The sequence below is a fragment of the Phyllobates terribilis genome, unplaced genomic scaffold, assembly GCF_046119375.1.
Source record: "Phyllobates terribilis strain yellow unplaced genomic scaffold, ASM4611937v1 Scaffold_11__3_contigs__length_659146591, whole genome shotgun sequence".
Lineage (NCBI taxonomy): Eukaryota > Metazoa > Chordata > Amphibia > Anura > Dendrobatidae > Phyllobates > Phyllobates terribilis.
In genome coordinates this window covers 398,450,300-398,466,218 of record NW_027362771.1, presented here as the reverse complement: position 1 = coordinate 398,466,218, position 15,919 = coordinate 398,450,300, and positions in this window count along the sequence as shown.

Here is a 15,919-nt window from a genome sequence, read left to right as displayed (position 1 = left end):
GTGCCCCCTCGTCTTTGTCACCATCCTTGGTATAAACAGGTCATGGGAGAGATCTCTGTACTGCCCCCTGATGTATTTATACATGTTTATGAGGTCTCCCCTAAGCCTTCTCTTTTCCAACGTAAATAGGCCTAATTTTGACAACCTCTCTGGGTATTCTAGTCCCTCCATTCCCTTTATTACCTTAGTCGCCCTCCTTTGTACCCTCTCTAGCTCCAATATGTCTTTCCTGAGCACCGGAGCCCAGAACTGTGCACAATATTCTAAGTGTGGCCTTACCAGCGCTTTATACAGAGGAAGAACAATGTTCTCATCATATGCCCCTATTCCTCTTCTGATGCATGCCATGACTCTATTTGCCTTCGCAGCTGCTGCCTGACACTGGGCACTCCAATTTAATTTGCTATTAACCAAGACGCCCAGGTCCTTCTCCATGTCAGATTTCCCCAACGGTTTCCCATTTAATATGTATGGGTGACTGCTGTTTTTCTTTCCCATGTGCATGACCTTACATTTATCGGCATTGAACCCCATTTGCCATTTTTTGGCCCATCTCCCCAATTTATCTAAATCCTCCTGTAGCTGTGCCCTATCCTCATCTGTATTAACTACTTTACAAAGTTTAGTATCATCTGCAAATATTGCTATTTTACTATGCAACCCTTCCACTAGATCATTAATAAATATATTAAATAATAAAGGGCCCAAGACAGACCCTTGAGGCACCCCGCTAGTAACCCTGACACACCCTGAGCTTACTCCATTGATAACCACCCTCTGCTTTCTATCACTCAGCCAGCTATTTACCCACTTGCACACATTATCCCCCAGACCAAGCATTCTCATTTTATATACCAACCTTTTGTGTGGCACGGTATCAAATGCTTTGGAGAAGTCAAGGTATACAACATCCACTGACTCTCCCCAGTCCAGCTGTGAGCTCACCTCCTCGTAGAAGGTGATCAGGTTTGTTTGGCAGGAGCGATCCCTCATGAATCCATGTTGATATGGAGTTAGACAGTTATTATCACTAAGATATTCTACAATAGCATCTCTAAGAAATCCTTCAAACAATTTACCCACAACAGACGTTAAGCTGACTGGTCTATAGTTCCCAGGGTCACTTTTAGACCCCTTTTTGAATATTGGTACCACATTTGCTTGGCGCCAGTCTAGTGGGACAGTCCCTGTCCATAAAGAGTGCTTGAATATAAGATACAGCGGCCTGTCTATCACATTACTTAATTCTTTTAGTACCCGGGGGTGTATGCCATCTGGGCCTGGTGACTTGTCTATTTTGATATTATTTAGGCGTTTCTGAACGCTGGTTATATATAACTTAAAATTTTATACTTCTACAGTCCTGCTCATCGTTATTGGCACCCAAGAAGTTTCAGTACATAATGTGGAATATCTCCTGAAAAAAATGAATCAAGTGAAACAGTTCTTTTGTATAGAGACTCATGTTAAATACAAAAGAGCAAATGATAAACAATAATTTAAAACAAAAAACAATCGGAGGGAAAAATAGAAAAACCTAAAGCTTGCTGTGTCACTAATATTGGCACTCTTTACATTAATTTAATATGGAAACACATTTTGACTCAACTCATCTGTGGTAAACCACAAAAGGGTTTCACCTGTGAGTAATTGTCGGTGCCCATGTGACATGAATTAGCCAATGAATGATAACTTCACTGTTTTAAAAAGCCACATGGTAGGACCTGAACCTTTGTCACAATGGTGAAGACAAAGGAGCTGTTTGAGGACATCAGATCCATTGGTATCCCAGTTTCAACAGTGCGCAATGTTATTAAGAAGTTTGCCAAGCATGGATCCGTCAAGAACCTCCCTGAACGTGGTGGAAAGATGAAAATTCAAAGACAATGTGGTATCCAGCTCCAAGTAAAAACAGGAGTTTAATTAGTCCATGCTAAAAATTACATCCATGTGGAAAGAGGATGGGGGATAGGTGGACTGTCTTTGGCTATTCATCACGTTTTGATCAGAACGTTCTCCCGTGCTCCATTAATGAACCACACAGGTGAGCTGGCTTTACTTTTTTATTATGTGAAAGAGGAAAATTGATAAGAGATGTCTTCGAAGGTTGGTGCGAATGATGGAAAAAACACCACGTCAAGACCTGAAGGCAAACCTGGAACATTCTGGAGTCATGGTTTCAACAAGTACCATACGCCGCACACTAAACCAAGCCAAGCTTTATGGGCAAAGGCCAAGGAAGAAACCAACATTGAAGAAAAGACATAAAAAGGAACGACTGATCTTTGCCAAAAAGTATCTTGACAGACCACAACAATCCTTCTGGGAAAATGTTCTGTGGACAGATGAAGCAAACATAGAGCTTTTTGGCAATGCAAAGCAACAGTTTATTTACAGCCCGCAAAATGAAGCTTATAAGGAAAAGAACACCTTACCAACAGTCAAGCACGGTGGATGCTCCATAATGCTGTGGGGTTGCTTTGCTGATTCTGGTACTGAAGGCCTTGACCGTATCATAGGAGTCTTGAAATCAGAGAATTAGCAACAGATTTTAGAGCGAAATGTCCTACCCAGTGTAAGAAAACTTGGTTTGAGTCAAAGATCATGGGTACTCCAGCAAAACAATGACCCAAAGCACACATCAAAAGTACACAGGAATGGTTGAAAAAGAGAAAATAGATTGTTTTAATATGGCCAGCAATGAGTCCTGACATCAATCCCATTAAAAATATTTGGAGTGAGCTGAAATCTTCCATTGTAAAAAAGAACCCTGCAAACATTCAAGAGCTTGAACAAACTGCAAAGGAAAGGTGGAAGAAAATTCCAGCTGAGAAGTGCAAGAAGCTTATAGATGGTTACAGGAAACGTTTGGAGGCTGTCAGCAATGCTAAAGGGTGTGCATTTTGTGCAACCAAGTATTAATTAGGGGGGCCTTTATTGCTGCACATGCTGTTTATTCTGTTTCTTCTTTGAAATTGCAAAATGGAAGTTGAAAAACAATGTTTTATTGTTGTATTACTTTGGACTTTATTTCTGTAGATATTGTACAGTCTATGAAAAAAATGATTGGGTGCCAATAATGGTGAGCAGAACTGCATATCATGCATGGACTAGATCTTTTAGAAGAATGATTAAGAAATCATCCCCTTAAGTTTTATACTTAAATATGGTGATCATACTAAAATGAAACTGTAGAAATAAATATTGATAAAGAAGGTTTTCCAAGTTATTTCTTACAAGACATTATAAAAAGGAAAGTATAAAAATGTATCCAATATTCATCAATAGATATATCGATTATCAGCATGAAGTAACAGATGTCCGAGATGAAACATTCAGATGGCACTTTTGTAAACCATCAGGATACTCTTGGTTTTTGGAGATGTTAATTAATAATAACTTTATATAGTGCCATTACATTCTGCAGAACTTTAGAGGAACATGTACAAACAATAAAGACAATTCAAAATAACACATAGTTCTACAGTTATAGGAGGAGTGAGGGCCCTGCTTGCAAGTTTACAATCTATAAGGAGATAGGGGGAACACAATAGATAAAAAGTGCTTTGGTTAATGACTAAAATAAAAAACAATGGATTGTTGATATATTTGAATGTAAATTTCAACATTCATTGTTCTATTTAAAGGGAATCTGTCACAAGGTTTTTGCTATGTAATCTGAGAGCATCATATTATAGGGGCAGAGACCCTGATTCCAGCAATGTGTCATTTACTGGGCTGTTTAGAGTAGTTTTGATAAAATCACTGTTTTATTAGCAGGAGATTATCACTGGAGGACTAGTAAAGCAGCTGCCAGGAAGTCAAGCATATTGCAGTACTGCACTACATGAGACCAGTGATCAAAGTAAAAAATATTCCTGTCTTACAATGGGACTAAGTGAAAAAGTAAAAGAAGTGAAATAAAATGTGTAAAAAAAAAGGGCACAAAAATTACAAAAAACGTTTTGCCACTAAAAGCACAGCTTTTGTGTTAAAACAAAAATAAACAAAAAAATGTACAAATAATTGTTATCAACGCGTCTGGAATGACAGAAACTATAAAACTGTCACTTTATTTATTCCGTACCGTGAACAGCGTAAAATAATAATAAAAACACATCATACTGACACGCAAAAAATGGAATAAAAAGTGATCAAAAAGTCATATGCAAAAAAAATAGTATCAATTAAAACGCCAAATCGTCCTGCATAAAACAAGCCCTAATATGCTCATTCGGCAAAAAAAAAATAAAACATTTACAGTTCTCAGAATATGGTGGTGCAAAAACAAATACATTTTTGTAAAATATTGTTTTTAGTGTGTAAAAGTAGCAAAGCATAAAAAAAAAGATATAAATATAATGTAATCATAGTGACCCAAAGGATAAATTGGTCTTATTACTTTTACCGTATGGTGAACCACGCAAAAAATAAAAACAATAACTAAATTGCTGGTTTTTGCTCACTCTGCATCTGAAAAATCTGAATAACAAGCAATCAAAAAATGTTATGTACCCCAAAATGGTACCAAAAAACTCTTCTACACGTCATGCGAAAAATAAGCCCTCACACAGCTCTGTTTGCCAAAAAATAAAAAAAGTTACAACTCTCAGAATATGGAAACGGAAAAACAATTTTTTATAAAAGAACATTTTTAGTGAGTGATAGTAGCAAAAAAAGAAAAAAATATATATCAATCTGGTATCGCTGTAATTGTAGTGACCTGAAGAATAAAATGGTCTTATCACTTTTACCGCACAGTGAACCTTGCAAGAATAAAAATAATAACTATTCTTGTACGCCTGTCTATCTGTTCATTTTTCTGGCCAAAAATTGGAATAAGGCTTGGTTTACCTTTATTATGTGCTCTCCGCTGAGCAGTTACATCTGGGGTTTGCCTCATTATAGTGAGTGGTTGCAACAGGGATTTCATCCTAAATGCATTTTTGTGGGATTTACACGGAAACCCCGACGTAATTACTCAGTGTAGAGCACAAGAAAGCAATTCCAGTGTTATACTGAAAGTGATCAAAAAATATTATTTACACCAAAATGTTACCATTATTGCAGCTAATAAAAAAAATATTTTTTTACCACTAAAATCTTACATTTCCACATCCCAATGTTATAAAATTCTGTGAGGCACCTGTGGGTTCAAAATACTCACTATACCCCTAGATGAATTCCTTAAGCAATGAAGCTTCCAATATGTGTGTCATTTGTGGGGGCTTCTACTGATCTGGCACCTCAGGGGCTCGGCTAATGGAGCCCATAATCTATTCAAACAGAAACAGTAGTATACAACCATATTAGGGGTACTGCCACGTTCGGTAAAATGGCATAACAAATTGTCCTGATAATTTTCTCCTATTACCCCTTGTTTGAATTAAAACTTTGAGACTAAAGTAAAATTTTAGTGGAAAAACCCTAACTATTTCTTTTTTATAGCCCAACCTTATAAAATTCTGTGATGTAATTTGTGCGCCAAAAATGCTTATCACACCGATAGATAAATTCATTATGGGGTTTAGTTTGAAAAATTGGGTCACTTGTGGGTGTTTCCGTTTTTTTGGCACCTCAGGGGTCTGCAAATGCAACACGGTGTCTAAATTTGCATTCCAAAAATTAAATAGGGCTCTTTTCTTTACGAGTTTTGCTATGTGCCGAAACGGAAGTTTTTGACCACATATGGGGTATCATCGAATTCAGGAGAAATTGTGTAACAACTTTTGGGGTCTGTTTTCTCCTATTATTCATTGTGAACATTACAAATTTGGGGCTAAAACAACATTTTAGCGGAAAAGAATTAATTTTCGTTGTCACATCCACATTTTAAAAAGTTCTGTGAAGCACATCTGAGCTTGTAATTGTTTTGTGCTGAGATTCTGCTCCATCCACGGCTCCACAGTAGAATTTTTTTTTTCTGTTACTACCGTGCTACATAAAGCAGGCCACATCTGAGCTTGTAATTGTTTTTCTCTGCTATTCTGCTCTATTCAGGGCTCCACAGTAGAAAATCTAAATTTTTGTTGCTAATGGCGTGCTCCAGCCACACTATCTGAGTAAATAAATCCTGATTGGTAATTTAGTGACAGGTGACTGACAGTTCTGGGCATAGGTTTGTTAAACAGCTTGTTAAAAGATGGGAAGGTTACATCCAACATAAGTGGGAAAAAGTGAGGTTGTGGTAGAAGGAAGAATAGGCTTGGTGTTCAAGGTGTATGTGGGGTAAGTGGTAATGTTAGTGAAAGCCCTACTGAACAAACACCGTCATGTCCTATCCAAAGACAACTGACAACTTCTGTTACAGGACAGGCTACTTTACTCCCTTTCTTTGGCAGCCACACAGTGGTACGCCTTGTAGATGAGGGCCAGAAAGAGCATGTGGTCCAGTGGATGGCAAGCACTGCATCAAGTGGCCACTCCTCCTGTTTCTCCACCTCAACATCACACACAGTACAGTCCTCAGAGTTAGCACCCCAATTACTATTGTTTTCCCCAGCGTCACAACTCTCCAACCGCCAAACGGACTGTAGGGAACCACAGATTGGCGAGTCTGCAGAGCTGTTCACATATTCTATTCCATGGGCATCAGAGGTCTGCTTCAAAGATTCACAGACTCAAGAGGAGGAAAGCATCTGCACCAATGCCCCAAATTTTTTTCTGTTGGATTCGGGGCTGGACGAAGTAGGGTCTGAGCAGAATCCTGACCCTCGTCACCAGACATTAATCCCCGGGTGGGGAAATGATCCTGATGAGACTCACATGCCTGAGTCGCACGCAATCTGTACTGTACTGTTAGGGCAGGAAGAGGAGAAAGGTGACTCTCAGGCCAAGGAGTGGGAGAACAGAGAGGATGACAATGAGTTTTTAGATCCCACTTAGTTTGAACCAAAAGGCACGCAGCTGAGTAGCTCAGCAGAGGAGGTAGAGGAAGAGGAAGACAAGGAGGTTACGTTGAGGCTTCCCACACAGAAATGGAGTGACGCCACCAGGACGAGCACTGCATCCTCAGCCACAACTGTGGCTGTGGCCAGCAGTGATGGTGGGTCTACAGTTCGCAAGCGCAGCAAGGTTCCTAGCCTTGGCCTTTTTTTTAGACCGCAAAGGATAACCCAACTCACGTTATCTGCCAACTTTGCAAAAAACGACTCAGTAGAGGCAAAAATTGCAATAATTTGCCAACTAAATTCATGAACCGGCACATGCGCGATCAACATACGTTAGTCTGGGAATCTCACTGCGATAAAATGCGGACTAGCGGGCCTCACCAACCATCGGCCTCCCTATCAACCACATCTACTGCTTCTTCCTCCTCCGTCACAGTGCCAAGTGTTCTCACACAGGTCTCTGGCCACAGAACCAACACTTGTTTATCCGCTCCAGTAGGGGTGAGTGAGAACTCGTCAACTGTTACAGAAGTGCCTGCTGTTTTTGTTTCACCGAGCACACAATATCTTTCTCAATCCACCGTAACATCTCCGCCTGCACCTCACTCACAGTCCAGCAGTTTGATGTGTTCACCATACTCCACCCTCTCTCAGTACAGCAGCCAGCCCTTGATCTCACAGTTGTGGTCACATAAAAGATTGTTTCATCCTACACATGCCAAAGCTAAGAGGTTGAAATCCACCATCTCCAATCTGTTGATCATGCAAATGCTGCCCAGTCGCCATTACTTCTCTAAGAGAGCTGTGCCTGCACTACACTAGCATGTTGCAGACAACATCACCTGTTCCTTGAAATAATCTATGTCTGCCAGGGTGCATTTCACCACTGACATCTGGATGAGCAAGCATGGCCAGAGGCATTACATCTCGCTGACTGGGCACTGAGTGACTCTAGTGGCTGCGGGGGACGCGGGGAAGGTTCTGCTCCACAAGTCTTGGAATCCCCATGGCTTGTGGGACAAATCTCTGTATGTAACACTTCCTCCACTGCTTCTGCCACCTCCCCCTCCTCTAGGGCCTCGAACTGTGCCCTCAACCTGTGCCTTAATGAAACATGCATTCCAACAGTGCAGAGAGAATGCTCCCCACCTCCGTACTGCAGCAGTTAGGCTCGCCGCAATCAGGCAGTCTTCAAATTAATATGCCTTGGAGATTGCAGTCATACAGATCAAGAGTTGTGGACAGCTATCCAGGCCAAGTTTGAGCAATGTCTGTCTTAACTGAACCTGGAGCCAGGGAAGGGCGTGTGTGATGACCTTGTGAACCTGGTGGCAGCCCTACGCCGGGGCAATCTCACACACGTGCCTTGCATGGATCACATCCTCAACCTTGTGGTCCAACAATTTCTTCGCCATTATCCCCGCCTGGATGCGCTGCTGCAGAAAGCACAGTTGCTGTGTGCTCACTTCGGCTGTTTGCACCCTGAGGGGTCATCGACTTGCATCGCTACAGAGGTCTTTGGCCATACCGGTTAACCAGTTGATATGCGATGAGCCGACACAGTGGAATTCCAGTCTGCACATGTTGCAGTGACTGTGGCAGCAGCGACGAGCCCTGACGCAGTATCTCATGTTGCATTGCCTGGGCCAACACAATATGGACGTGATGCAAATTTGCAGAGTGGGCACAGATTAAGGACCTCTTCACCCTTCTACACAGTTTCGAAATAGCTGCAAAGATGGATAGCGCTGACGATGTCGTCATCAACATCACTCTTTCGGTCATCGGGAGGTGGTGGTGATCCCAGAGGAAGCAGAGGAGGATGCAGAAGGGATAATAACATCTGTAAGTTCCAGACTGTCATCACACAGGCAGGTGCCATGGAAGGGTGGATCGAGGGGGGCTCGTTGTACCAGATAAACTGTAAGTGAAGGTGCAGAAGCCAAGGAACAAATGGAGGAGGATGAGGAAGAAGAGGTGATAGCCGCGCAACAGTCAGGAGATGAAGAGGATAATGATCCCCTCTCTGTTGTCCGTGGTTGGCTGGAGGGGATGGAGAAAGCAAGCTTCAGTGTTATCCCTCCACCAACCCACCATGTGCTTGGACCTCATGGAAGAGCCCAACACATGAGCGCCTTCTTGCTGCACTATCTGCCACGTATTGTTAGGATTCGAAATAGTGCTGACTACTGGGTTGCCACTCTGTTAGATCCAAGGTGCAAGAGTAAATTTTGCCAGATGCTTCCCACCCTGGAAAGGTACGTGTGTGTCACCCCAGGCCAGGATGCCACAAATAATAAAGGCTGTGTCTGAGAGCAGGAGGGAGGTTCCCTGGTTAGGGACAATTAGCATACAGCACCTACTGTCCCAGGCCAGTAGGGGGAACTGGCTGCCCCTATAAAAGCTGGAACTGGGGGCAGGGTTAGAGAGAACTGGACGACCTAGCTCAGGAGTGAGACTAGTCCCAGAGAAGGAGGGACAGTTCAGCTGTAGCTGAGGAGGTCGTGAGGCAGTGGAGGAACTGCTAGCCAGGGACGTACGGTGCCGAGAGCCTGTCCTGGCAGAAAGGGAGAATAATCTACCGGACATTGGGGTCCGAGGCTGTAAAGACTCTAAGTCCAGCAGCAGAGAACCAATCCGCGAGGGATTTCATGTCCTTTGGCCTAAAAAGCCTGGAGGCTCCGCCACAACAGAAGGGACCAGCAAAGCCAAGAGAGGCCAGAGGTAAAAGGAGCCCAAGTTGCAAGCCATACAGGTGAGAATACACGGCATGCTCAGGGACGTGGGCTATTTTACCACTAAAGGGGGAAATAGTCAGAAAGAGCTTAGAGAGCACGGTAGGCCTACACCCTCACCCTGACCAGAGGGGCTTCCCTAGTGTTCTCAGACATCCAGGCCCCCTTCTAGCCGGTACTGTTGTTGGGTCATTACCATCTGTTATAATAAAGACCCTGAACTGTTTAAGCGGACTCTGCATTCTGACCGTCGCGGACGGAACTATCACCCCCAACATCCACCTACACTACCCTGGGGCTACACTCCTCCCGTGGGGAGTTGTTCTACCTCTGATGCACACCAACACCAGCTCCAATGGCCTGCCCTGCAGCGGCGGTTATCCCTGACCGCAATCCACGGGTGGCGTAGTCGGACATTTAAAGTACTGATTGATAGACCGCCATTTGGTCTGACCACCCTGAGCCACGGGACCGGGTTGACACCATAACTACCCCCAGCAACGTACAGAGTCCCGGTCTCGAGTGCCCCGCGGCCCAGGGGGCGAGTCACGTGCACATGCTGGAGTATAGGAACATGCTTGTAGACAACCTTAAGAATGATTTTCCCCAAGACAGCAGTGAGGCACACAGTGTGCATCGCAGTTGTAAACTTCCAACCCCAGTAACGTCAATTCGTCAACGCAAAAACATTAGCAGCAGCAGTATAAGTGGCAGAAGCAATTTCTGTAAGTCGTTTACCACATTTTTTTAGACCAGCCCATGAAACCAGCACAACAGAGTAAACATGACATGTAGTGAACGACTAGAGAGGATGGTGCAGGAGTATCTCCAGCTCAATATCAATGCCATCAGGGAGGGTTTGGACCCTTTTACATTTTGGTCTTCAAAAATGGAAGAGTGGCCTGAGCTCACCTGAAGGTTTTATCATGCCCGGCAACCAGCGTTCTCTCAGAACGTGTCTTCAACACTGCTGGTGGTGTCCTGACGGATAAGCGTATCTGCCTGTCCCCTAAATATGTAGACCGCCTAACCTTCATAAAGATGAACAAGTCATGGATCTCCAAGGACTTTTGCACCCTAATCTCAGACTGTGCAGACTAGGCGATGGTGTAGTTTTTAGTGTGCTGCATTGATCTTGCATTATTGCAGTCTGTGACATCTTTGTCGTGGCTTCTGTGCCTGCTGTTGCTACTGCTGCTGATGTTGCCAATACTTTTTTGAAATGTGGATACTCCTGTTTGGGTCTCTATCTGGTGTGTTTCCTTTAGTGAAAGGGGTGGTGGTCCCCATTATACTATTTCTACTCTGGTGAAATTGATGCCACTTTAGTGGTGTATGGCAATATTTTTTTAAATGTTAAAACTCCAATGTGGGGCATCCTTTATGTGGTTTGCCTATAGCAGTAAGGCTCCCGGACTGGCAGGCCTGCACTTACCTTCAGTCAACTACCTGTGTTATCCTTACATTTTTCTACCTTAGTAATCTATGAAACTGATGTTTGTGCCATCTGAATGTGGCTGGGCAGAAAAGCAGCTCGAGCGGTTGCATGAGGTATCAGGGCTCCCAGCAGAGCAGGCTTACACTAATCCCTCACCCACCTCATCTTAAATTGAAGTTAAATTTAAAGCTGTAAATGCTGGCCCAGACCCTGATACCGCATGCATGACCAATGCCTGACTGCTGCTGTGCCATTATAAAATTTAGCCCGGGGGGCTATTTATGCCACTTTTCCTGGTGTCTGCTCCTAATTTGAGCTGTTTTGACAGCTTTTGGGCCCCTTTGAAGGTGTTGTGTATGCGTTTAATTTTGCCTCTCATTGAATGCAATTGGATTCGGATATGTTGAACATCGTGAAATTAGTTGATTGGAACCAAATCGAACCTTGAAAGGTTCTGCTCAACTCTACTCGTTACCTCCCCATCCTTGGGACCGGATCCAGCTACAAACAAGGCAGGAGCCCTTGGGTCCGGTTTAGCAAGTTCAGCTTTAGTGTGCAATTCATTTGCACATGGCTGCAGACCTACCATCTTCCTCTCCCTCGGCGACCCAGCCGACATCTTCCTGATGAGGAAGACAGAGGCATGCTTCTCAGACTCTCTTACGGACCTCAAGTCCAAGACTGTCCCAGCGTCCAGATGGAGTCTATTAAGTGACTCACACTGACAGAACAATTTCTTTTCTGCTGTCTCTGCTTCCTGGAACCAGTTTTCTTGTATATTCAGCCTTCCTTTTCCCATTCTGCTTTCCTTCACTGAACTTGAACTGTATGAGTGTAGACTCCCTCTAACCTGGGAAACCTTTTATATAAAATTCTCCTCCCAAACTTTGGGCTAATCCCAATGTTAACTGTCTCATATTCTATGTAGTATAAGCTATGTCCCTATCTGCTGTATGGTTCCCCTACTGGACAGACCTACCATATTCCCAGGGACGGCCTTAGGAAAAGCTTAGAGGAGATCGGAAATACAACACCGGCCATTGGGATAAAATATATTACAGTTTTTATCACACAAACTGGTACAATAAAACATAGCACATCACAATTAATCCCTTTGTTGCCACAGCGTTTTCATCTGCCCTCCACCCTCCTTCACATCTATGGGTTCAAAATGCTCAACACTCCCCTAAATGAAATCCTTGATGGGTCTAATTTCCAAAATGGGGTCACCTATGGGGGTTTCTGCTGTTTTGGTTCCTCAGAGGCTCTACAAATAAAACATGGTGTCTGCAGTCTATTCCAGCCAAATTTACACTCCAAATACCAAATGTCACTTCCCTTCCGAGCCCTGCCGTGTGTCCAAATAGAACTTTTTGACTACATGTGGGGTATAGCCACACTCAGAAAAAAGTATGTGACACACTGTATGGTCCACTTTTTCATGTTACCTCTTGCAAAAGTGATCAATTTGGTGCTAAAGCAACATTTTAGTGAAAAAAAAATAAATTTTTCAACATGATAAACTAATGTTATCAAATTCTGTGCAGTACCTGGGAGTTAAAAATGTTCTCTATACCCCTGGATAAAGTCCTTAAGATGTATAGTTTCCAAATTTGGGTCAGTTGTTGGAGTTTTCTGCTGTTTAGGCACCTTAGAGGCTCTGCAAAAGCGTCATGGCACCCACAATCTATTTCAGCCAAATTTGTGTTCCAAAATTCAAATGGTGCTCCTTCCGTTCCAAGCCCTGCTGTTTGTCCAAACAGAGATTTATGACCACATGTGGAGTATCAGTGTAATCAGAAGAAACTGTGTAATAAATTGTTGGGTCCATTTTCTTGTGCTATCACTTGTAAAAGTGAAACATTTAGGGCTACAGAAACATTTTAGAGGAAAAATTGCAATCTTTCTTTTTTTATTTGAGGGGTGAGGCTTTTAAAATGGCATCAGTTTTGGGGAGTTTACAATATATATGGTAATGTAGGGAGAAGGTGAGGGGGAGATGGAGAGTCAGCTCACCGGAGATGTGAATACTGGACAAAGGTGATGATTCTGCACAGAGTGGTCCTGGATCCAATAAGGTGTCACATAGCAAAAGAGAGGAGAAGATTTCAGCGGAAAAAATAGTAAATAAAATCAATTTTTATTACAAAAATCTTAAAAAGACGATGGCACTACATATCCAGCAGGTACACTGACAAACCAACGCGTTTTAGCTTTATGATGCCTTACTCATGGTTAAGTCAGTGTGCCTGCTGGATATGTAGTGCCATAGTCTTTTTAAGATTTTTCTAATAAAAAACTGATTTTATTTATTATTTTTCCACTGGAATCTTCTCCTCTCTTTTACAATATATAGGCCCCTAAAAGTCAATTTAAATCTGAATAGGTCCCTAAAGAAATAGATTTTGTAAATATCTTGAAAAAATGAAATATTGATGCTAAATTTTAACCCTTCTAATATCCAAAAAAACACAAAAAATCAAAATTACTCTGTCCTGTTCTGCACTTATTCACATTGAGGTCGTTTGACACAAGTTAAGTTATTAGCACTAGAAACAGTTTAGGACCGTCCCGGTGGGTTCACCTTGTCGTGGTTGGATGGCTTTTATGATCAAAATAGCATTAACTAAGTACCCTATGCTGTTTACATGTAATATTACTATTTGCTAACATACATGCTGTAGGATATATGCTTTTTTTTGGGGTTTTGTCTGTGAAATGGCCAATGCGAAGGTGATTTTGCACTTTGCACATATACCAGCTTATAGTCCGGCTAATGTCTTTGGTTTTACCGTTCTAATATCCTAACAAAACTACATTTGAAAAATGATACAGATGTAAAGTAGACATATGAGAAATGTTATTTATTAATTATTTTGTACAGCATGACTAACTGGTTTAAGCATATAAAAATTGAAAGTTTGAAAAATTGCAAATTTTTCAACAAAATTCCGATAGTTTCACAAATAAAAACAAAACATATTGACCTAAATTTACCACTAACATACAGTTCAATGTGTCATGAAAAAACAATTGGGCTTGGTCATTAAGGTCAAAATTGGCTCTGTCACTAAGGGGTTAAATATCAGCTTAAATAATAATTAGCTACAATGATACTAAATATTTTTTTTAAAAATATGTTTGTTTTTTTTTAAATATCAATTTGATAGCACCACTAAAAAATTAGTGCAAATTCAGAAAACACAATAGCGAAGAATTTTACATCTTCTCAGTTAATGTTATTTGAGATCTATAAAGAACCATCCCTAGAACCATCTTGACTTAATAACTTTCTTTGTGTTTGATCTGACACTAGAGAAGTAGAATACAATAGATCTTGTTGCTAGGTGAATGATGACCAGGATTTTAGGTGGCTGGTAATTCAGGAATTGTAGAGAGAACATGGACAACTCTGTTGTTCGTGTCTGCTGCTGTTTCTCATGAATAAAAGCTGTTGGATATAGCAGCTGATTGCTTTCTTGAAATTAGTAGCTAAGCTCATAGAACAGAATTAGGAGTATGATAGGCACATAGCTAAAAAGATATTTAATATCCAGTTGTCAATCTCAAATTGCAAATTATTTAAACTATGTCAAAGATTTGTTGTATAAAAGGGTTGTCCATTTTTATAAAGTACTGTCCCAGAGGCTGGATCAGCTTGATAATAACAAAACAAGCAGTACTTACCTACCTAAGGCCCTGCAGCTCCACTGCTTCCTCTATGCTGGTCTCCACCAGTCTGTGTACAGTGAGCTAGGAGTGAGCTCATGTCTACAGCACGTGACTGTTAAAGCCAATGACTGTGCTGAGTGATCTTTTGCCATCTACCTCAGCCTCACTACTGAGCTCCAGTGATTGGGTGCAGTGATCATGTGTTATAAATGGTATGTCACTTCATGTCAATGTAAGAGGGAAGACCGGGGTGTAAGTACTGTCAGAACAAGGGATCTGGAACTGCCAGGGCCGTACCTCTGGTTGCAGGGGGAAGACAGATTTCCAGCACAGGAGTCAGGTGACTGGGAAGCTGGGGGCGTGTCCAGAGTGAGAGCTGGGAGGTCAGGTGACCGGAAAACTGGTGGCGTGGCTAGAGAGAGAGAGTAACGAGGACTTTTGCGCGGGAAAGCGAGAGCAGAGTCCTGCTTAGGAGAGCAGTGTAAGAGGGTCCAGGCTCCTGGCTCCAGTACTGGGAGCAAGAGCCAAGTGCAGTGGACCAGAGGAGTCAAGCCGACTAGAGAAGAGACGCAGGATCTGTGGAGCTGAGCATGTGAGGTGCCGTGTTATGAACTAGGGGCTCAGCGGGTAAAACTGGAGACCACCCACTGCCGCCAGAAGACGGAGCATTGTTTGGGCGGGGAAGCCTGAAGAAATCAACACCGGCATCAGCTGGCAACTGCCTTGTGGAGGAAAAGAGTCAGCTAAGTGTAAAAACTGTCGATTACAACCGGTTAGACTTTGCTATATCTAGTTAAACTGTGAACTGTCAGTTAAAGTTTTACCTGCTACTTCCCTTGTTTTCCCCCATATTTTCCCCTGTTACTCCCTGCGTGAGATTGACCCTGTTATTATAAACTTCCCATGCTTATTAACCCTGTTTTGGCTGCTCTGTGTTTCTGTGTCGCTGCATCTAAAGTATTTACATCATTAAATACCAACTTAAGGGGCGACACTGAAGCTGCAGGGGCTTCAGTAGGTAAAAATTGATTGTTTTGTTATTTTAGAGCAGATCTAGCTTTAAAATACCCAAGACCAGTTTCAGGGGCGTGCAACCCATACAGTCACATGGGCTGCTATGCCGGTTACTACTGATTGGAACACCACTAGCCCTGATGGGCTATCTAGCCAGGACTTGCACATAG